We start from the raw sequence: 22723 nt of genomic DNA, 5'->3' as shown, positions 1-22723 counted from the left end.
ACATGCTTTTAATCCCAGATGATGAAGGGATGAAGAGGCAGGCAGATCTCTGAGTTCGAGGCTAGCCTGGTCTACAGAGTGAGTTCCAGGACCGTCAAAGCTATACAGAGAAATTCTGTCTTTAAAAAAAAACAAAACAACAATAACAAAAAAGAGGTATAGTTGGTCCTAAGGATGATTAATTTTACTGAACTGACTCATACTTGGCCATATAGTTTAAGATTCGGGGCCCCCAAAGTAATTCAATCAGAGTGAGAATTAAGGGCCTAGCCAGTGCTGGCAGCAGAGTAGCTAGCCAGGGGCCAAGAAGACAGAGACTGGGGTTGGTTATCTGATTAATCTGTCTCTCTCTCTCTCTCTCTCTCTCTCTCTCTCTCTCTCTCTCTCTCTCTCTCTCTCTCTCTCTCTCTTAAGACAGGGTTTCTCTGTGTAGCTTTGCGCCTTTCCTTTACGTTCTGTAGCCCAGGCTGTTCTTGAACTCACAGAGATCCACCTGCATCTGCCTCCCGAGTACTAGGATTAAAGGCACTTGCCACCACCGCCCGGCCAAACTCATTTTTTTTTCTTTTTTTCTTTTTTTTGCAATGGAAACTCCTTTGTTGCTGGCAACTGGAGGGCCAAACCTCAGGGCATGCCTAGGATTGTAAACTCTGAATTCCTATCTCAAAAGATAAATTCCCACATTTTTTTCTTTTTTCAGCACAACCAGACACTTAAAGCGGGCGTCAGTGAGCAAAGATCAAGATGAATTATGGGTTGGTGGTCTGTAGTCCTATTAGCTATCACCTTCCCTATAGCTGTCTTCCTCGGTTCCCAGGTCCAGGCCTGTCTTAGGGTTTCTATTGAGGTGATGAAACACCATGACCATAACGCAAGAAGGGGAGGAAAGGGTTTATCTGGCTTACACTTCCACATTGCTGTTCACCACTGAAGGAAGTCAGGACAGGAGCTCAAACAGGGCAGGACCCTGAAGTCGGGAGCTTATGCAGAGGCCATAATGGGTGCTGCTTACTAGTTTGCTTCACATGGCTTGCTCAGCCTGCTTTCTTATAGAACCCAGGACCACCAGTCCAGGAACGGTGGGCTGGACCCTCCCCCATTGATCACTTATTGAGAAAATGCCTTACACCTGGATCTCATGGAGGCATTTCCTCTCTGATGACTCTAGCTTGTGTCAAGTTGACACACAAAACCAGCCAGTACAAGGCCCGAGGGCTATAGGGCCTGGATCATGACCCCTATGCTCATACCCATAGGACAAAACATCCAACTCAGGAGGAGGTAGAAGGGCAGGGAGTGGAAGGGCCTGGGGACTGATGAAACCTTAGTTTTAATGGGCCCAGAGTCCAGGAGACAGTCCCTTTGGCAGTGACATCTGTGGCCTTAGCTTTCTTGACCTGGGTAGTGGTGGACCCATGGTATAATACCAGCTACTTTCACAGCCATAGGAGTGAAGAAAATCACCACGTAGGTTCCTTTCCAAGTTGGTTCCAGCTTACCTGCTTGACCTAGATGGTATCACAAGACTGGAACAAGAGGAAACTGGTGGTGGATTCAGAGGTAGGCTGGGTCTCTTGGATAGTCCATTAAATGGCCTTCATGGAGATCTGGAGGGCCTGTAGTTACTAGAAAAAGGAATAGTTAGAGAGTTTTGCCAACTGCCGGTCTCTGAGCCTGGGAAACAGTGGGAGAGGTCTTCCAAACATTATCTCATAGGGGGTAAATCCCTTCCTATAAGGGGTTTAGCAGTGGGTCTGAAGGAAGTCTGTCCATCCTTGGAAGAACTCTAATGAGAGTTTTGTTAGAGTTTTTTTTAATGTCCTATTTTTTAATTTTTTTTAACTGCCCATAACTCTGAGTTTAGTTTATATATATATATTGGTTTTTGGTTTTTCGAGACAGGGCTTCTCTGTGTAGCTTTGCACCTTTCCTGGATCTCACTCTGTAGACCAGGCTGGCCTTGAACTCACAAAGATCCGCCTGGCTCTGCCTCCCTAGTGCTAGGATTAAAGGTGTGTGACACCACCGCCCGGCAAGTTTAGTATATTTTAACACAATGAGGTTTTCTTTTTTTTTTAAAGATTTATTTATTCATTATGTACATAGAAGAGTGCGCCAGATCTCATTACAGATGGTTGTGAGCCACCATGCAGTTGCTGGGAATTGAACTCAGGACCTCTGGAAAAGCAGTCAGTGCTCTTAACCTCTGAGCCATCTCTCCAGCCCCACAATGAAGTTTTCAATCTATGTCTAAAGCTATTAATTGAGAGGTTTTGACTATGAATGCCAGGCCATTGTTGGACCCCATTGCTATGGGGCGGCCAAGTGAGGGGACCAGTTCCTGGAGGGGCTTTTTAATTACTATTTGGCCAGTTTCAGTCCAGTGGGAACATTTCTAACCAACTGGAGAAAGTAGCAGGTACTTGTATCCTCCCCTGACAGGCTGGATCTCAGTGAAGTCAGTTTCCCAGAGTTTGCCGTGTTGTTGGTCTCTTATTGGGACCCCTTCCCGGGCAAGGGCTCTCTGTTTTGGATGCACTTGAAAACAAACCTGGCATTTAGCTGAGACATCCCATGTTTGTTAGCTAGGCTCTCCAGTCTAGATATAACATACTTTGATCTGAGCAACACAGAAAGTTTTGTGGACTCCAGATGAGTAGCCTGGTGAAGATCAGTTACCAGGGTCCTGCCAGTTGTTTCTGGGAGAATCTTTCCCTCCAGCGTCCTCCATCCACCTGTGGGTTTGAGCTGTCCTTCCTTTTCTTCTTTACCAAGGAGTCTCAAGTGTGGGGGCCCAAATTACTCAAGGTCAGAGAATCTGAGTTTGTTTTACCCAGCAGGACTGCATAATGGTATGATTTGGCCACCGGCTTGGTTACCAGATGTTTTGAAGAGTCTACACTTGACTGTATGTTTAGCTTTGATCTTGAAAGGGGGAGGTCTTTTGCCTTGCCCCTTGGCATTGTACAAAAAGCCCTTTGGAATAAACCTTGAGGCGACTGGGTGTTGACCCAGGGCCTTCCTGAAGCTATCCTGTGTCTCTGTCTTTTTTATTGTCTCCTTCTATTTTTCTATCTAATACTTCCTCATTCCTCTCTCTTCCCAAGAACCCTTCCACACGTCAGAGCTGAACTCTGACAGACTCCCACACTCAGGCCGCACAGGGTCTGGGTGTGGAATCAGAATATCAATAGGCCCCACTGGTCTTAGGGACATTTGTGGGGCAACAATTTGTATGAAAAAGTCAAATAGCCTATAGGAGAGCCAAGACCTTTTTCTTTTGTTTTTAATGTCCTTTTCCCAGCAGTGAGACGTCCTCTTTTATAGATAGATAGATAGATAGATAGATAGATAGATAGATAGATAGATAGATATAGATAGACAGACAGATAAATAGATAGATGATAGATAAATACATAGAATATGTATATATATATATATATATATATATATATATATATATATATATATATATATATATATAGAGAGAGAGAGAGAGAGAGAGAGAGAGAATCATTCTGTGGATATGCCCAGTAGTAAAAGCATAGTGGCTGTCCATGTATATGGTGGTAGACTTTACTTTTCCCTATCTGAGAGCCTGGGTCAGATAGGTCATTTCTGTTCTCTAGGCTGAGGTACCTGGCTTGGGCCCAAATTGTTTCAGTTAAAGTAACTACGGTAACTCCCAAGCACCAAGTTTTGTCTTTCATCTCATACAGTCATGGATGAGCATCTGCGGGTCATTACCAGGCAAGAAGGTAGCAAGACTGATGGCAATGGATTTCTCAAATTGGACTCAAGGGTGGCCCAGCACCAGGTCACACAGTCATTAGACAGCCAGTATTCTGGCGTTCCTCAGGAGGGCTCAACAACGTCATGGGGTGCTGTGGGTATGAGACCCTGATCCGGAGTTAACTTGTTTTCTTTTTCCATTAGACTAGCAGTGGCTGCCACAGCTCTTAGACAGGTGGCCCGTTCTGTGGCTACAGGGTTCACTCATTTGGAGAGGTAGGTCACAGGGCATTTCCATGGCCCCAGAGTTTGGGTTGAAAACCCTTTTGTCTTTCATTTTATGGACAGATGAAAGGTTTGGAGACATCTTGAAGTGCTGGGGCTGGAGCCAATGTCAGAGCTGTTTTTAATCTCAGTCCAGATTAGAGGCCCAGTGCTCCACTTTGTGCTGGTTTATAGATGTCTTGTTATTTCCACAAACTCTGGTGTCCAGAGGCAGCAGTACCAACCTACACCTAGGAACTCTCGAACCTATCTCTTAGTCTTGGGGATCTAAAGAAGGGTGGCAGCAGCCGGGCAGTTGGTGGCACACGCCTTTAATCCCAGCACTCGGGAGGCAGAGCCAGGTGGATCTCTGTGAGTTCGAGGCCAGCCTGGTTTACAGAGTGAGATCCAGGACAGGCACCAAAACTACACAGAGAAACCCTGTCTCGAAAAACAAAAAGAAAAAAAGAAAAAAAGAATGGTGGCCACAATCCTACTCTGAGACCAGCCCTTTGGCTTCCCTTCAGCTGGTAGCTAGGATAAGTAGCCTCTGATGTACAAAGTTGGGCTTTCTTAGCTGACATTCTCTAGCCCAAGGTCTGTAACTCTGGCAGCAGTTCCTCAGTGGCCCTTTTATAATACATTTTCCCAGGAAACCTGGTAGAAGGGCAGGAGGTCAGCATTTAGTGCCTCATCAAACAGGATTAGAAATTTTTTAAATCCTAGGACAACCTGGTTCAGGTAAGGTCCGTGCCGCGGGCGGGCCCCCCCCCCCTGTTACCTCCCTCTGGGTCTGTCCGTTTAAAAGATGGGTCCATAGTTCTGGGAAAGTCTCTAAATGTGCTAACCTTGCTTTTTGGCTTCTGTAGTTCTGCTTCCGGCTGACTGTTCTTGTTAACTGAAGTGTGTCAACTTAGGATATGTTCTTTTGTGCTTAAAAGCTCACCCTGAGAAAGGCTCGGGTGTTCAGGACTTTCCCAGAACTATGGACTTTGATGGACTAGGTCTTTGTTTTAGTTTTAGCAGGTGTTGCTGTCTGCATGGTGAGTGTTATGGCCTGAATGGTACTTCCATCATGGCGTCAGTTGTGCTAAGGTCTGGCACCCTGTTGCAGTAAGGCTAAACCTTTGTCTACAGTAAAGACATATCAACTTCCCCCACAACCCCAGGGACCTAGGGTTCTACTATACCAGCTGTAGTGCCATCCAATGCACAACCAGAATCACTCTAAGATCTCATTTGCTGAAAAAGCAAAGGTTCCGCTACAACTCCGTAAGATGTGACTTCAGAAGCTACCACTGACTGTATCTATTCATTCCCCGAATGCCTCCATCTCTGCTCATCTCTGGGCTTAAATCTGTGTTTTAAAAAATCCTTTAATGAACTCTAACTCTGCTTGGTATTGACTCATGCTAGAAATCTTTTTTTTTTTTTTTTTAGAAGACAAGTACTGCTTGGGAGCTCAGTTTACATGGTCCACACCCCACCTATGCCAACAATAGTCATTATCTCTAAATATCCAGAATTCAATTATAAAATGTTAGGGTATAAAAAGCCATAATGTGTTCTCTGTTTATAAGAAAATATCCCCATGTTGTGGATTTATTTATTTATTTATTTATTTATTTATTTATTTATTTATTTATTTTATTTTTTTTGAGACAGGATTTCTCTGTGTAGCCCTGACTGTCCTGGAACTTGCTCTATAGACCAGGCTGGCCTTGAACTCAGAGATCTACCTGCCTCTACCTCCCAAGTGCTGGGACTAAAAGGCGTTCGCTGCCGCCACCACCCAGCAAAGTAGAATTTTGAGTAATTTTGTTGTTTTCTACTTGCTTTTCTTTATTTCTATAATGCTCACATTTTCCTCTTATACTTACTGTCTTAGGGTTTCTATTGCTGTGAAGACACCATGACCATGGCAATTTTTATATAGGAAAACATTTAAAAAATGAGCATAGAGGGACATGCCCTTTATATGAGGTGGAGCGTGTAACAGGCCCCAGACTTTAGCACAACTGACTTTCATGATGGAAGTAAGATTCTGGCCAGAAAACTCAGCACATAGACAGCACCACCAACCAAAACAAAGACCTAATCCATCCAAGTCCATGGATCTGGGAAAGTCTCTAAATGTACTAACCTTGCTTTTCAGCTTCTGTAGTTCCACTTCTGGCTAGCTGTTTTTGTTAACTAAAGTATGCCAACCCAGCATAGGTTTTTGTGCATAAAAGCTCACCCTGAGAAAGGCTCAGGGCTACTCTGGAATCCTCTACATCCAGTGTAGTCACTGGCTGGCTAATAAAGACCTTCTATTGGCTTACATCCATGTCTGAGCAGTCTTCTCTGCTGGATACCCCACAACATGAGCGCCCCAGTGGGCCTTTTCTGTCCACCCCAGAAGCATCATTCCCAGGCTAGTGCCTCTGTTCAAGGCCACCATTGTGATCAGTGATAAGTATTTTGAATCCCCAGTAATGGGTTTCTCTGCCGATGCAATAAGCCAAATCAAGCCGAATTAGTAAGACCAGGTTTAATATGAACAAAGCATTCCTGGGTGATCTCAGGGGAAGGAAGGAAGAGAAATCACATGGCCGGTCTATGGACCAGAGCTTAAATACCCTGTAGGGGTGTGCTTGAGCAGCTCCAGGGGAGGAGCCTTTCCTTGGTGGACTTTCTGAGGGGCAGGGTTGGGAGAGGGAGGAGGGGAAGTTAAGGCAGAGCTTCCAATGGAACAATTACCTACTGAGACTTCATCAGCCATAAATAGCTGTCCTCTCAAATATACAAGATCCCAGAGATCTTGGTCTGGTTGTGATTCAAGGTGGAGGGCAGGATGGTCAATGGGACAGAGGATCACATTAACAGAAGGTGGAAATGCTTCTGATGAAGGTCCAGAGGGTGAAGGTACCAAACACAATTGGTCACCTGTGTTAGTGTTGCCATGCTTGGCCTAAAGTATTTTGTGTTTTGCTTATTGGTAGAATTTTGTTTTACTTTATTTTGTGACAGGGTCTCCCTAAAGACAGCATATCCCTAAAGATTTTTCTTTTCTTCGTTTTGAAACAAGGTCTCACATGACCCAGACTAGCCTCATTACATAGCTGAGGATGGCCTTGAGCTTCTGGCCCTACTGCCTACACCTCTCTAGCGCTCCTACTTTATAAGCATGTATCACCACAACCAGTTCTTGTGGTGCTGGGAATTGAACCCAGAGTCTCAGACTGCCAAGGAAAGCACTCTACCAATGATCCACATTCCCAGCTTCCCCTAAAAATTTCTGCACATAGCTGACTTCCTCTTTTCCAGGGTCAATTTTTCAACTAATTTTTCAACTGAAAGAACTGTAGAAATTGTTTGTAGTTTAAAAAAAAAAATTCTTGGTCAGGTGTAGTGCTACACACCTTTAATCACAGCAGAGTCAGGCAGATCTGAGTTTGACACCATTCTGATCTATATAGTGATTTTCAGAACAGCCAGGGATACATAGTAAGACCCTGTCTCAAAAAAAAAAAAAAAAACCAAAAATAAAAAGTAAACTAAAAAAATCTCAGCCAGGTGAGGTGTCGCATGCCTGTAGCCCAGCTCTCAGATCTAGCTGAGACAGGAGGATAGCTGAGAGTTCTAGGCCACTCAGGGCAAGAGAGTGAAATTCTGTTTCAAAAATAAGGGAATAAGTTGGGGATTTAGATCAGTGGTAGAGCACTTGCCCAGCAAGCACAAGGCCCTGGGTTCGGTCCTCAGCTCCGGAAAAAAAAAAAGAAGAAGAAGAAAAGAAAAAAACAAGTGAATAAATACATAGAAACTCTGCTGGACAAAAGAAATGTCAGTGCTAGCATTTAAAAATGTTAATTTATTATTAATTTTATGTTTTATGGGTCTAAGGTCACTCAGAGATTTACCAGTCTGACCATGAATAAATTTCAGCACATAAGAGGCTTTATCAAATACTGACCAGGACTATGGATACTGGCCAGGTTCGTATCCAAGACTCGTGCTCAGAGTATGGGCCAAATTACATTAGTCCGGGGCTTATAAAGGCAAACCCCACAAGGCTACATACTTCAATCAGGAGCAAGCATACATCCTGACATACTTCCTGCCTACGAACTTCCTGCACATCCTGTGCAGTTGGGGCAACCAAGCTGGTTTACAGAAGCAAAAATATGCGGCTTGCTATCTTATGTTAACACGGCCCCCAGCATTCCAGGAAGTTGTCTGTCCTTGGGTAAGTAGAGCTCACAGGTTAGGAGCGTTTTTTGTTTTATGAACTCTTAAGCACAGTAATTTAAACTTAAAACATAATGTTAGCCAACACACACACACCGCGTGTGTGTGTGTGTGTGTGTGTGTGTGTGTGTGTGTGTGTGTGTGTGTGTGTAAATATATATATGGTGCATGTATGTTTATGCACCAACTTGTGTGCCTGGTGCCCACACAGACCCTAGGACTGGAGTTACAGATGATTGTGAGTTGCCGTGTGGGTTCTTGGAATGGACCCTGGGTTCTCTAAAAGAGCAGCCAGTGTTGACTGCCGAGCCCTCTCCCCAGCCCCACGGTGCTGGCTTTTTTTTTTGTTTTGTTTTGTAGTTTTAGAGAGGCGATTTTTCTTTTGAAACAGCTCCGTATTTGTTAAAAATTAAACATTTCAGCCGGGCGTTGGTGGCACACGCTTTTAATCCCAGCACTCAGGAGGCAGAGCCAGGCGGATCTCTGTGAGTTCGAGGCCAGCCTGGGCTACCAAGTGAGCTCCAGGAAAGGCGCAAAGCTACACAGAGAAACCCTGTCTCGAAAAAAAAAAAATTAAACATTTCAACTAGGGTGGGTGATAGAGAGGCACACGCCTTTAATCCCAGAATTTGGGAGGCAGAGGCAGGCAGATCTCTGAGTTCAAGGCCAGCCTGGTCTACAAAGCAAGTTCCAGGACAGCCAGAGCAACACAGAGAAACACTGTCTCAACAACAAAAGGAGAAGAAGCTGTTCTTCATGAGACACTAAATCTTCCAGCACTTTGAACTTGGACCTCTGAGCTTCAAGCACTGTGAGAAGTGCATTTCTATTGCTGACAAGCCATCCTGTTACAGCAGCCTAAACTTGCTAAGAATATTCAATAAAACTCAACTGGCAAGTTTAAAACAGAATGTTCTAGGATGATGAAAGCTCATCAATTGCATTTTCATCAGATCACACCCTCCATTTGGCGATGGCAAAACGAAGAATAACTTCAATCTCTAAAGGACGGTAAGTCTGCTTCCTACCCATGACACCTCAGGCCTGGAATTCTCATTCTTCTCCCTAGAGACTCTTTAGTATGGCCATCATTTCCCTAATTACCCCATGCACAGAGAGGCCTTCTAATACTTCATATACCTTCTAATACTTCAAATGCAGACTTTCTAATACCCACTCTTCCAAGTCTTGCTTTTCTCACATGGGAAAAAAAAAGGTAGAGCTCATTCCAAAAGTGCGTGTGTTTCACCAGGATTCCGAAAACATGGCAGGAAAGCGCGAGAGACTGGCACTATTCTTAGTTGCTTCTTGTGAAATGTATTGGCATGAAGCACCCACTGTGTGGTCTGGCATTCAGGGGGTATGAGTCGGAGGTCAGAGGAACCAACCAGAGGTGCGCGCGCTGCACAGCAGCTTTCCCAAGCATTTCCTGATCAGCTTTTGCCAGGGTTTCACAGCTGTTGTTGGAGCTGGTGAGGGAGCACACCTAAGCAGGGACACAAATTAAGAGAAGAAGGATACACAGTTTCAGAACCACTGGATTGGCAAGGTTTGCAAGTCAGATAATAACAACCGTGGTGAAAGTGGAGAATCGGAAATGACTTTCAGACACAACTCTGGAAGGGAAGGTTGGAATTATTACAATAGGGAGCAATTCCACAGAACGGAAAGTCCAATGGAAACACACACGTATATGTACATACGCATATGCAGGCTTGGATATGCGAGTATGTTTGTGCATAAATGCACGTATGTGCATGTGCACTTAATAAGACTCTTGCACGTATAAATTGGGCCCCGTGCACATAGGCCTGCTCAGTGTAGGAGCGTGAAACGATGACACACTAGGAAGGAATTCAAAGGGACGTGTGAATTAGTGCTGCAATTTTCAGCTGGATAAATATCAAAAATGAAATGGTGCTGGGTGTGGTGGCACAGGCTGTAATCCCAGCTACTTGGCAGGCATACACAGTAGGTTCATAGGATCAAAGCCAGCCTGGGCCACAGAGTTCAAGGCTATCATGGGCAATTTAGTGAGGCCTGGCCTCAAAGAGCAGAAAGAAGCCTGGAGAAGTAGCTTGGTGGTGGAACCCTTGCTTCTGCCACTACATGAGGTCTTCGGTTCAGTCTCCGGCACTGCAAACAAAGGAACGGTAACACCAGTGAACGAAGAAAGTGAACTGAAAAGCCCACAGTCAAGGTGATACACGTCAGTTTGTAAACCACAAACACAATGCCTTGTGCTGTGAACACAGATTTCCCCATTTCCTCTACCTATCTCTGGCTTTGGAAGCTTTATAGAAATCATCAGCACTGCTTTCCTTCTACTTTTATTTATTTAAGTTATTTCTTTAGATTTTGATTTTTGGGATGAGATTTGTAACCCAAGCTGACCTCAAACTTGTGATCCCCCTGCCTCCAACCTCTTGACTGCTAGGATTATGAGCTCTCCTGCGTGGCTCTATTTATTTATTTGATTTTTGAAATGAGATCACACCACATTGTTCAGGATGGCCACACGCTCCTGGTTTCCTTCAATCCCCCTGCCTCTGCGTCCTGAGTAGCTGGGATTGCAGGTGTATGCCACCATGCCTGGCTGCTTCGTCTGCCTTTAGCTTGTTTCAGCCAATGGAACACACAGGGAGGAAGGAGAAGGGGGAGACTGGTGGGCTCTGGTCTTTTCCTCCTGTCACTGTGCCTGGCTGTGTGGGCAGAAAGTGTGTCAATCCTGTGAAGGCCACAGCTACGGTCAGGTGACTCTGTAGTGGCGGGCAGGCCTCTCTGGGTTCTGTGCGGCTGCTTGTTGACACCACGAAGACTTCCAAGTCCTCACTGTGTCCCCTTCTTGAACCTTCATGTTTACTGAACCTTTATGGAACAGGCTTCTCTTCCTATTGTCTGTGGCCTGCCAGGACCTGGCTAATGCACAAACAAATGTAGGCAGACCTGGGACCATACTGTTCTCAGAAGGCTAAAATGTCTATGAAAAGAAGCAGAAGAGGAAATCTGGCAGGAGAGAGACAGCGTTGTTAGCTGTATTTGCAGTTTTATTTATTTCTTAAATTTAAAAAAAAAATCAATCATGCTGGGTGGTGGTGGTGCACACCTTTAATCCCAGCATTTGGGAGGCAGGTGGATCTCTGAGTTCAAGGCTAGCCTGGTCTACAGCATGAGTTCCAGGTCAGCCAGGACTACACAGAGAGAAACCCTGTCTTGAAGGAAAAAAAAAAAAACTAAATCAATCAGTCACATCAGAAGCAATTGTGTCAAAACTGTTTAAATCTGTTAAATCTAGGACAAGAGTCGTGTATGAGACCCAAGGGAAATTGCACAGGACAGACAATTCTTCCTCCCCCTGGATACGTTGGATGGACTCTTCGCCAGGACCACCCCCAAAGACACAAACTCTCCAGGAGTGAGGTGGGTCTGTCCTCTGTGCCTGGAGACAGTGGGAAGGACACAATCACAGTGAGGAGGAGCGAGATGGAAGCAGGAGAACCTGGACCCCATCAGGCTAGAAGGTGAGTGCTAAGCAGAACGTTGGCACCACCATTGTTATTGGAGGTGCTGGAGAGCACATTCAGGGCCTTGTGCACACTGGGCAAATGCTCTACCTCTAAGCTGTACTCCAGCTCTGAGTTTTTGAGATAGAGTCTCAGTATGTACCCAAGCTGGCCTGAACTCAAGACCCATCTGCCTACCCCTTCCTCCCCAGGACTGAGATTACAGTTGTACCCAACCAAGACCAGGTCTTACACATCACCCTTGTGAACTAAGACCCAAGCTCACTTGTTTCCATGTTGCTGAGAAAGTTGCCTATGTGGGCAAACAATAAACACAAAACATGGACAAAATGGCATGATTTTTCTAATCTCTTGAACGGTGGCTATGCTATAGCTTAAGCCTAGAATCAACCTTGTGTTGCCTTGCCTAAGGTATAGCTATGAAGGGGTGCCTATGTGGGTATGAGAGAATATAGGTGTACATACATGTGTATGTATATAATGTTGAGGTTTTAAAACAGTCTCATTGCAGCCAGGTGTGGTGGTATTCATCTGTAATCCTAGCACTTGAGATGCTAAGGTCAGAGGATTTCCATAAGTTCTAACTACACAGTGAGTTCCAGACCAACTACAGAGGAAGAGCTTGTCTCCAAGGAAAGGCAGGAGTATATTGCTTTCCACTATATTTATGAAAGTTACATTTATTGCTCTACACAAGTAAATAACAGCTGTAGAATCTGCTGTCCCCTGTCATACCTCCCTTCCTCCAACATGAACACTGCTGGAACTAGGTAATATAAACCCTACCATTTGGGAGACTGAGGCAGAAGGATCATCATGTGGAGCCACCTGACTGGCCTGGAGTACATAGTAAAGCCCTGTCTTTTTTAAAAAAAAAATAACACACAAATTATAATAACAAAACAAAACCATAACACTGTTATTAACAAGGTGTATTTTATGCCTATATAGACACATGCATATAGATACCTTTCTGTATATGTGTATATGAACATGTATGTATGGTGTATGTGTGCATATTCATGTGTGTGAGTCCAGGGGCATGTGTGTGCCATGCAATTGTGCAGATAAGAGGACAATCTTAGATGTTGGTCCTCACCTTCACCGTGTTTGAGATAGGGTCTTCTGTTCACTGATGTGTTCATGAGACTAGCTGGCCCAGGAGCTTCCAAGATTTCTTCTGCCCCCCCTGTCCATCCCGCCACAGGAACACTGAGATATCAGACAGAATCCAACTTAATTTAGGTTCTGAGGATTCCAGTGTGGGTCCTCACACTTGCATGGCAAAAGCTTTACCCACTAACTCACTCATCTCCCCGACCCTAGATACATTACTTTTAATGTTAAGGCCTTGACTCTATGCTTAGTCTCCAAACATTTGTTTTTCTTTTTCCTTTTTTGCTTTGAAACAGGATTTTGTATGGGTCAAGTCAGTCTAGAATTCACAATAAAGCCAAGGATGGCTTTGGACACCTGACCCTCTGTGATGGCTATTCTTGGTTGTCAACTTGACTAAATCTAGAATGAACTACAATCCAGAAATGGCAGGCACACTTGTGATCTGGATCTTGAGGCAAGAAGACAACAGTTGGATCTTGAGGCTGGATGGCACACCTCTTTAATCCAGACCTTGTGGTGAGAAGGCACACCTTTCATCTGGGCCACACCTTCTCCGGGAGCCTATATAAGGACCATGAAAGGAGGAATGGTGTGTGTTCCTTCTTTGCCCGCTGCCCTCTCCTGTCAGCCCATCCGTTCCTTCACTGGCATTGGAACCTACATCCTCAGGATTCCAGCACATACAGAAGACCAGCCGAGACATCCAGCCTCGTGGGACTTTCCATTCACAGCTAGCCATTATTGCACTGCAGCCTGTAAGTCATGCCAATAAATTCCGTGTGTGTGTGTGTGTGTGTGTGTGTGTGTGTGTGTGTGTGTGTGTGTGTAGGGAGAGATTCATTCCATAAGCTTTCTGACTCTAGAGAACCCTCGCTATAATACACCCTCCTGTGTCCCACTGACAACTTACTTTTTAATGAACTGTATTTATTTGTTTATTGTTGAGGGAGGCCTCGGTATGTCATCCAACTCATAAGCATCTGTTTGCCTCTATGTCCTAAATGCTGGTACTAAAGGTGTGTGCCACCATGCCTGGCAAAGCATAGATTCTTACACATTTTCACCAGAACCTAATAATCAGGACATTCTGAGCACTGGCAGTCCTCATAGGTTACCCTTGTGCCAGGTTTTGTCTTGTTACTGCCTCTGGGTCTGCTCAGATCTTCTTCGGAGGTGTTACATGTCAATAAAATGTATGAATCATAGCTCACATAGGCACTCTCTCAAGCAAGGCGTTGTGCGGTCTGGAGCCCATGACTCATGCCTTCTCTTGTATCTGGCCCTTGGTGTATATGAGTAACAATTTCTTTGGCCTAGATCACTAAAATTTAAAGTGCTGTGTCATGTACTTAAAAGTACTGGCATGTACCACTAAACTCTCTCGTCAAAGGCTCGGCCAGCTTTCAGTTCCACCGACAGCGTATGTCCTTGTAGGCCATCAGTCCTTGGAAAGTTTTGAAGAAAGTGCACTTCCTTACCAACTCTGGATATTACCAATTTTTAAAGCATTGTCATAAACTGGGAGTGGCAGAATATGCCTATAGTCCCAGCACTTGAGAGGCAGAAGCAAAGGGATTGCTGTAAGTTCTAATCTGGGCTGCAGGGGAAGATAGTGTTTAAAAACATCCCTACCCCAAGCACAAAGCACAGGGGCTGATGCCTGTAAGCCTAGAACTCAGGAGATGAGGCAGGAGGATCCCTATGAGTTTGAGGCCAGCAAAGGCTGCATAGTGAGCCAAGGCTAGAATGTTGGGACTGTAGGCCTATGCCATCATACCTGATTGCTTTTCTTATTGTCTTATATCTATGTTTATAATGACTAAAGTTCCTTTTTCTGGTGTACGTATAAATATGTACTTTGGGGTGGGTATGGAGGCACATGATTTTAATTCAAATACTCAGGAGGCAGAGGTCACTGGATCTCTGAGTCTGAGCCCATCTTGGTTTATGTAGAGAGCTCTAGGACAGCCAGGGCTACATAGAGAGATTTTGTCTCAAAATAATAATAATAATAATAATAATAATAATAATAATAATAATAATAACAATAAATTTCCATGTTTAAGTCTACTCCTTTTTAAAGCCCCTTATCAGCTGGGTCAACGGGGTGGTGGCACTCCCCTTTAATCCCAGCACTCGGGAGGCAGAGGCAGGCAGATCTCTGTGAGTTTGAGGCCAGCCTGGTCTACAAAGTGAATTCCAGGACAGCCAGGGCAGTTACACAGAGAAACCCTGTCTTAAAAAAAAAAAAAGAAAGGAAGAAAGAAAGAAACAACATAAAACTTATCCTTTTTTATTTTTTGAGACAGTCTCACTGTGTAGCTCTAGGTGGCCAAGAACTATGTAGACCAGGTTAGTCTCAAACTCAGAGATTTCTCCCACCGCACCCTCACCCCTGTCTCTGCCTCTCTGATGCTGGCATTAAAGGTGTGCACCACCATATCCAGCTAACTCTTTGTCTTTTCAATTCATTTTTTTGATGTCTTTTGATTCAGGACATGTTTAATTTTTTTTTTTTTTTTTTTTTTTTTTTTTTTTTTTTTGTTTCTCTGTGGTGTTTTGGTGCCTGTTCTGGATCATGCCTCGAGAGTAAGGTGAAAGAGCAATTGAGGAAGATTCCTGACATTAGCTTTGGGCTTTCATGTGTACATACACACACATCTGTGCTCACATACATGCAAACACACAATCAAATGCACATATAGCACACACATAAACAGAAAAAAAAGAAAAGAATGCCCAAATTGCTGACATTTTTGGTATTTCTATCAACACTTGAAACTAAAAACAGATACAGTTCACATATAAATAGGTATAATTTGAAATACATATGATACAATGTATAATATATGTATATGTGTACTGGAGATTGAATGACCCTTATATATGCATACATGCTAGGCAAGTGTCAGATTAGCCTTGAAGAACAACTGAACTGTTCGAGACACTCAAGAGCACAAGATCACTGTTGTGCCTCCAGGAAGCACAAGGTCCTTAGCAGGCTGTCTAGAGAAATGTTAGAGGTCGGTAGCACCTGCCTCTGATATCAAAAGCACGATTGGATAACTCCTAGAGGAGTACAAGGCATCGGCTTTGCAGCGTGAAATCTTTGCTCACACAAGAATGATCACCCTAGATGGCTCTGACCACCCCTTGTGATGGAAACACATGGCCACGCCCCTGGGCTTCAAGCCTCCAGGTTGCACAGGACTCATCTAGGCACAGAAGCAGCAAATGTCATGTGGAACTTTGCCTGAGGCCCCAATTCTCCTGGGTCTCATTTGCTGTCTTGACACAGGCGCTGAAGAACGGAGTGCAGACTTTCCGATGTTTTCAAAGAGGATGCCACAATAACTGAACTTCCGAGTTTGTTAGAAGACTGTGTGATTTGTCCCACTAAGGTTAAAGACGGGGGGCATATGGAGTGGGGAAAGAATGCGCCGGAGAAGCCTAATTTCACTCTCAAGTCAGACTTCTGTGCAGTCATCATCGCACAAGTGCAGAAGGATGCCACGCTCCATCACCACCTGCTTCCACATGAGTGTGTGAGTGTGTGGCACGGGGGTCTCAGCTGCAGCCCAGGGAGGGGTGGAACTCCCTGTGTCGCCTGACCTTGCCACCTGAGAGCTGGGATTACAGGTGTTCCCCCCCCCTCCCGTCTTAGTGAGGGTTTCCATTGCTGTGAAGAGACACCATGACCACAGCAACTCTTTTTTTTTCCTCTTGAGTGTCAGAATCAATCTTAGTGGAGACACTCTTTTATTTGAACAAGCCGTTTTCCTCAGGCTTTGGTAAGGAAGTGCCTTCCCAGCCACACAGCGATGACTGCGCTTCAGCGGGGGTCACAGTATTCGATAAAAACAGACAATTGTCACAAAGAAAACACAAAAAAAGGTAAAATTTAGGAAGGACAGTTTACCAAAAACATCACGAGAACTTTGACTAGGAATTGGAAATCGTTAATAATTTGCCCTAAATTTAAACACAATTCAGTTTTGAAGGTGAAGTTGCCTTTTGGAGGGTCTATTCTCTATGAATACAGAGAAATATGTACACACCATTTAAGTTTAAACAATATGCAAAACTTGGCCAGTTTTACAGATCCAACAAAGGATGGTGAGTTATTCATTAAATGGGATACAATTCTCTCATGATTTTAAAATGTTTAAAAGGGTATCTACTGAGAACACCTCTCTCATTTTGAACAGCAAATCATGCCACCAACCACACAGATACTACTATAAAGTTTAAACCATGTCTTTTCATTTTCAAATTTTGTTCTCAGAAAGTTTACAGATCCCAATCTAAAGAATCCCTCGGGGGCTGGAGAGATGGCTCTGTGGTTAAGAGCACTGACTGCTCTTCCAGAGGACCTGGGTTCAATTCCCAGCAACCACATGGCAACTCACAACTGTCAACCACAGCAACTCTTATATAGAAAAATTTAATTGGGGTGGCTTGCTTACAGTTTCAGAGGTTCAGTTCATTATCATCACGATGGGGAGCATGGTGGTGTGCAAGCAGACATGGTGTTGGAGCGGAGAGTGCTGCATCTTGGTATGCAGGCCACAAGAAGTCGACAGACACACTGGGTGCTATCCTGAGCATAGGAGACCTCAAAGCCCGCCCCCACAGTGACACACTTCCTCCAACAAGGCCACACCCACTCCAACAAGGCCACACCTCCTCATAGTGCCGCTCCCTATGAGATTATGGGGGGCAATTACATTCAAGTTACCACACCCACTTTGCAAGTTACACTCCCTTCCTTCTGGAAGGAGGCATTGTGATATGCAAAGGTATGGGTGAGAAGAGAGAATAGAGAGTTAGGACCTTTGCTGAGCAGTGGTTTATGACTGACTGAGCACTCCAGAGGCAGAGGCAGGAGGATCTCTGCAAATTTGGGGACAACCTAGTCTACAAAGCAAGTTGCAGACCAGCAAGTGCTGCATAGTGAGATTCCCTCTCCCACAAAAAAAAAAAAAAAAAAAAAAAAAAAAAAAAAAAAAAAAAAAGACTAAAATTAGGACCCTCAATGCAATCAAATTTTCATACCCTTGTCCCCCCGGACATGCCATGCATATATCAACACACTGCTTAACAAATTCTCCTGTTAAACATTCTCCAAAGGGGTAAACCAGCCCCAGGAAGACACACCTCACATGTCCTCACTCATATGCAGATCTTAGCACTGGATCTTTAGAACTGTGTGTTTAGACTGGAGTACCTTTAGAATCCAGGAAACTAGAAAGGGACCACTGGTGGGAAGAGAGAAGAGCGGTCTTAGGGGGTGGGGAGAGTAGAGCACAGGTTGTGTGAAGGGGAATAATTGCGAGGGAGGTTTAGGCTAGGGGAGGGAGCGATGGGACGATAGGGTAGAGGAGAGGCTTAGGGGAGGAAGGGCAAACTAAGGATGTTGGGAAAAAGCCATATGGAAATCCTCTACTTTTGAAACTCCATATACATTCATATATGTAAATTAATATGAAAGTTTAATTGGAGTTACCCTACACAGAGCACTCACCCCAGAAGCCATAGGCTGCCAAATAAAAAGCCCAGTGCCAAGTGTGGGATACTTCCTCTTGAATTGTGGTCAAAGATAACCCAGAGACCCCCAAAACAATACAGGCTATTGCCATTGCTCTTGGTGCCAGCTGGATTTAAGGTACTATTGTTGAAGACTCCACACACCTTGGCCACAGGACATAGAGGAGTCAAGTTGGTAGCAACCAGGCAGTTTCCTCCCTGCTGGCTCTCATAGTACCTGGAGGTGCCGTGCAGCAGGTTCCTGGGTTGGGTGGGGTGGAGCATCAAAAGTCATCAACAGTCTTACCCAACTGTGAATCCTGTGACTTGCAGTAATTACCAGTATAGCAAGATATGCCCATGGAGAAATGGTGGCATAAATGTTTGAGGATAAACCAACTACTTTTTGGTTGAATTTAAGTCCTACTCCACAGGAGGAAACACATGCCTGGTACTGCAAATTTAACCAAGAACCCATGGGTAGGCTAACTAGCCTCAGAAGAGAACCTACTACTGTTATTTGCTAAATGAACATTGTATTCAACTGCCATTTAAATTCACATTTCTCTACCCATAGATTAGTGCAGCTTTCAGACCTCATCAGAGGTCACCAGGTGTGATGGTTTGAATAAAAATGGCCCCATAGGCCCACAGGGAATGGCACTATTAGGAGTTGTGGCCTTGCTGGAAGAGGTGTGTCTCAGTCACTGCCTGCAGATCCAGATGTAGAACTCTCAGCTACCTCTCCAGCACCATGTCTGCCTGAATGCCATCATGCTTCCTGCCATGACAGTAATGAACTAAACCTCAGAACTGTAAGCCAGCCCCAATTAAATGTTTTCTTTTATAAGAGTTGCCATGGTCGTGGTGTAGCTTCACAGCAATAAAACCCTTACTAAGACACTAGCCTTGGTGGCAAGTGCTTTTACCCACTCAGCCATCTTGCCAACCCAAATGTGCAAGCATATTAATGAAATTTCCCATTTAATGTTTTCAGATTGTCCGTCTACTAGTAACTGAAGCTGTGGTTGGGGACGCCTATACCAATGTCCAGCTTTTCCTCTATTCATGTGACCCATAATGTTAATGATCTTAATGATCAGTCAAGGTCACAAGGTCAGTGGGTTAAAAACCTTTGAAATATCTAGTTTCTCCTAGCTCCAGATTGTCTGGAAGGACAGTGACTTCCAGCCTGCATGTGCCATTCTGAATGCTTTACCCGAGTTCTTGCGACAGTCTTTTGAAGGCTGTGGTGTTGTCACAGGTGGGTCTGGGTGAAGGAAGTGTGTCACTAAGGGTGGGCATTCAAGGGCCATCTCCATTTCTGATTCCTGCTTGCTTTCTCAGCCCGCTGGCTGGACACATGTGGAAGCTGCTGTCCCAAGGTTCCACTCACCATGCTTTCCCCACCATGATGAGCTGAGGTCCTGAACCTCTGAGCCCAGATGATTCTTTCCTCCTTCTGTTGTTTGGTCAGATATTCTGGCCACAGAGACTTATGGGAAACTAATACGGGGCTGGAGAGATGGCTGGGAGAGGCGTGGTGGGGGAGGCATGATGGGGGCACCTGCTGCCAAGTCTGACAACCGGAGTTCAGTTCCTGGGATCTGATCGTGATAAAGGCAGAACACCAACCCCTTCGTGCTGCTCTCTACCCTGCACGTGCACTTGCTTGCATGCACACCCCCACACACATACACACACTCACATACATACATAAAACTAAAAAACCAATCAATGCAGCCTGCTAGGATAGTCATAACAAAGTATCATGAAGCAATGCACAAAGGATTCTAGAAGCCGGAAGTCTGAGATCGGGTGCTACATGACCTAGCTTATATATAGATGGCCACATCCCTACTGTGTGCTTATGCGGCTTTTCTTCAATGTGTTCATATGAATAGAGAGCCCTAGCTCCCTCCTTAAGGCTAGTAACACTACCAGACGAAGACTCATCGTCTGTGGCCTCCTACTTTACCAGCTGAAAGCCCTGTCTCCAAATAGAATCACGGGCGATGAGGCTTCAGCCTTAGAATTTGAGGTTTCTGCAGCCCACAGCAAAGAGTAGGCAGGTCCTCTCTGGTCTCAGCATGGAGTTCCCTAGTCACCCGCTGTAGAAGCTGTCATTCCTGAGGCAATGGCCATTGGAAGGAAGATGGGACATGTGGCACAGGAAGAGAAGGCCTGAAGGAAGAGCTCTGAGTGAGGACTGTCTGGAGCCATAAAGGCTGAATGTAAGCTTTCTACACCGTGACTCCAGCTGTGTGGCTCCCTCGGTCACCAATTTCCTGTTGCTCTTGGGAGAACGCCCAGACTGTCACCGCAGAATCACCGTCTACTCCACTGTTCCGCCTCTCACCTTGCCACCTGCTGAAACAATCCGACTGAACTTTTTCTTGGGGGCCAAGGAATTCCCTTTCACCTTTAGGCTTGTGCCCTGTAACTTCCCAGAACACTGATCCAGGCAGCAGCTCCCATCTCATGCCCTCTCCTCAGTGTGTGCTGGATAGTGCCCTTTCTCCTCTGGGAGGTCTCATCTTAGAGGAAGTCTGGAATCTATAGCGTGACATGTTTGTGCACGTGCAAACTGTATCCCTAAGAGACACTGTGAACCGAAAACAGAATCTAAGTTTAGGTGGAATCCCGAGCTCTTTCCTCTCCCAAGATCCTCCAAAAATAGCCTGGTGCTTAGGAAATCTGCCTTGCTCCTAACATAAACAAGCACAGATCTGAATCCAACAGAAAAAGGCTTTACTGCCTGGGAGAAATCCCATGGCTCATAGTGGATGACACGGGTGGATAAGGAAGTGTCTGAAATGATTGGCCTTCCAATTAGAGTGTGTCTCCTTCCACACTCCTGAGCTCTGCGCCAAAAGGAAGGAGATGAGATTCCCTGTGAAATCAGGTGATCACCAAGGAGAAAAATGCAGAATGTTGCACCCAGTGTACCTCGTGTTCAAGAAGATTTGGATGAGCCAAGAACAGAGAAAAAATTATATTTCATACCAGCAGCAGATCATACTCAGTCTGATCCAGCAAAGTTGTGTGTGTGGTGGGGGCTGTTGCTATGGGAGCCAGATGTGATTAATAGTTTATTGAATTCAGCTTCCATGGACTGACCTTCTAAAGTTGAGTTGTAGTCATTCTTTGACTTTCAGGGGTTTAAAAACTGCAGGAGGATTGCTTCTTTTTAAATTTTTTTATTCATTTATTTATGTGTGTGTGTGTGTGTGTGTGTGTGTGTGTGTGTGTGTGTGTGTGCGCGCCAAAAGTGGAAATACAAAGACAACCTGTGGGAGTCATTTCTCCCCTTCCACCTACTATATGGGTCCCAGGGATCAAATTCCAGGAGTCTGCTTGGTGGCAAGTACTTTTGCTTTCAGAGTCATCTTGCCAGTGTGAGGATATTTTCTTTTGCTGCTTATGTTTATTTTTATTTAAAAGTCTTTTGTTTCTTTGAGGCAGTCTCACATAACCCAGGTTGGCCTTGAAATAACCATAGAGATGAGGATGGCCTTGAACGTCTTATCCTCCTGTCTCCCTCTGGGATTGTAGATGGGCACCACCAAGCTCAGTTTACCCAACGCTGTGAATTGAACCCAGGGCCTCATGCATACTAAGCATGCACTGTACCAAGTGTGCTACGTCCTCAACTCCTGATGCTTCGGTTCTCTTGAGAAAGAACTGAGCCTGGAATTTGGAGAATTTTATTTGTTTTGTCCACAGTGTTGGCACACTGGCTAGAAGGAGGCTAAGACCTCCAATGGCTCACATGTGCCCTCTGAATTCTGCATCAGTGTATGAAAGGGAGATCTTGTGAGCTTCAGCCACAGCCATGCCGCCTCCTGCTCTCCAGGGCCTCCTGGCTGGCCAGGAACTTGCAAGATAAACCAACATGACCTCAAACTCACAGAGCTCCTCTTTGCCTCTGCAACACTGGGGTTCAAGATGAGCCCCACCACATCTGGCCTCACAACCTTCTGGTTCACAGCCTGTTCTGCTTGCTGTCTGTTCTATTTACAAAAGCATTCATCATGGAGATGACTTCTCTGTAGCCTTTCCAAGTTCTTCATATTCTCATTTGTTCAAGGTGGACAGTTCCCTGGTGAGAGTCTGGGGAGACATCTTGTCTCCTTAGCTGCCCAATGAGGTGTATCATGCTTCCTCCCTGCCTTCAGCCATCTCACATGGATGGGCAGATGCTGCTTAGAGATTGTGTCTGTTTTTCTTTCCAGAAATGCCCTCCAGCAACAAGTGTGTGGAAACAGGAATAGTCCGCAACAACGTAGAAGCCCGAGCAATGGCCTCTAAAAGATCTGAGCTCAGAT

At 45.0% G+C, this 22723-nt stretch overlaps 1 long non-coding RNA gene across 2 annotated transcripts in view; it reads left to right on the top strand.

Moving 5' to 3' along the window:
- Positions 1 to 21656, top strand: part of LOC143272996 (uncharacterized) — a 45266-nt gene extending 23610 nt beyond the window's left edge. The window contains exons 3-5 of one of the 2 annotated variants that reach the window (XR_013050776.1): positions 11522 to 11747; positions 13163 to 13624; positions 16168 to 21656. This is a non-coding gene — a long non-coding RNA (uncharacterized LOC143272996). Of the gene's footprint in view, positions 1 to 11521; positions 11748 to 13162 lie in introns of both variants that reach the window. The other variant, XR_013050775.1, reaches the window with a different exon arrangement.
- Positions 21657 to 22723: the final 1067 nt, after the last annotated feature.

This window comes from Peromyscus maniculatus, chromosome 4 (genome assembly GCF_049852395.1).
Source record: "Peromyscus maniculatus bairdii isolate BWxNUB_F1_BW_parent chromosome 4, HU_Pman_BW_mat_3.1, whole genome shotgun sequence".
Taxonomy (NCBI): domain Eukaryota; kingdom Metazoa; phylum Chordata; class Mammalia; order Rodentia; family Cricetidae; genus Peromyscus; species Peromyscus maniculatus.
The sequence above is the reverse complement of the archived record's forward strand: the minus strand, read 5'-3'. Positions and strand labels throughout refer to the sequence as shown.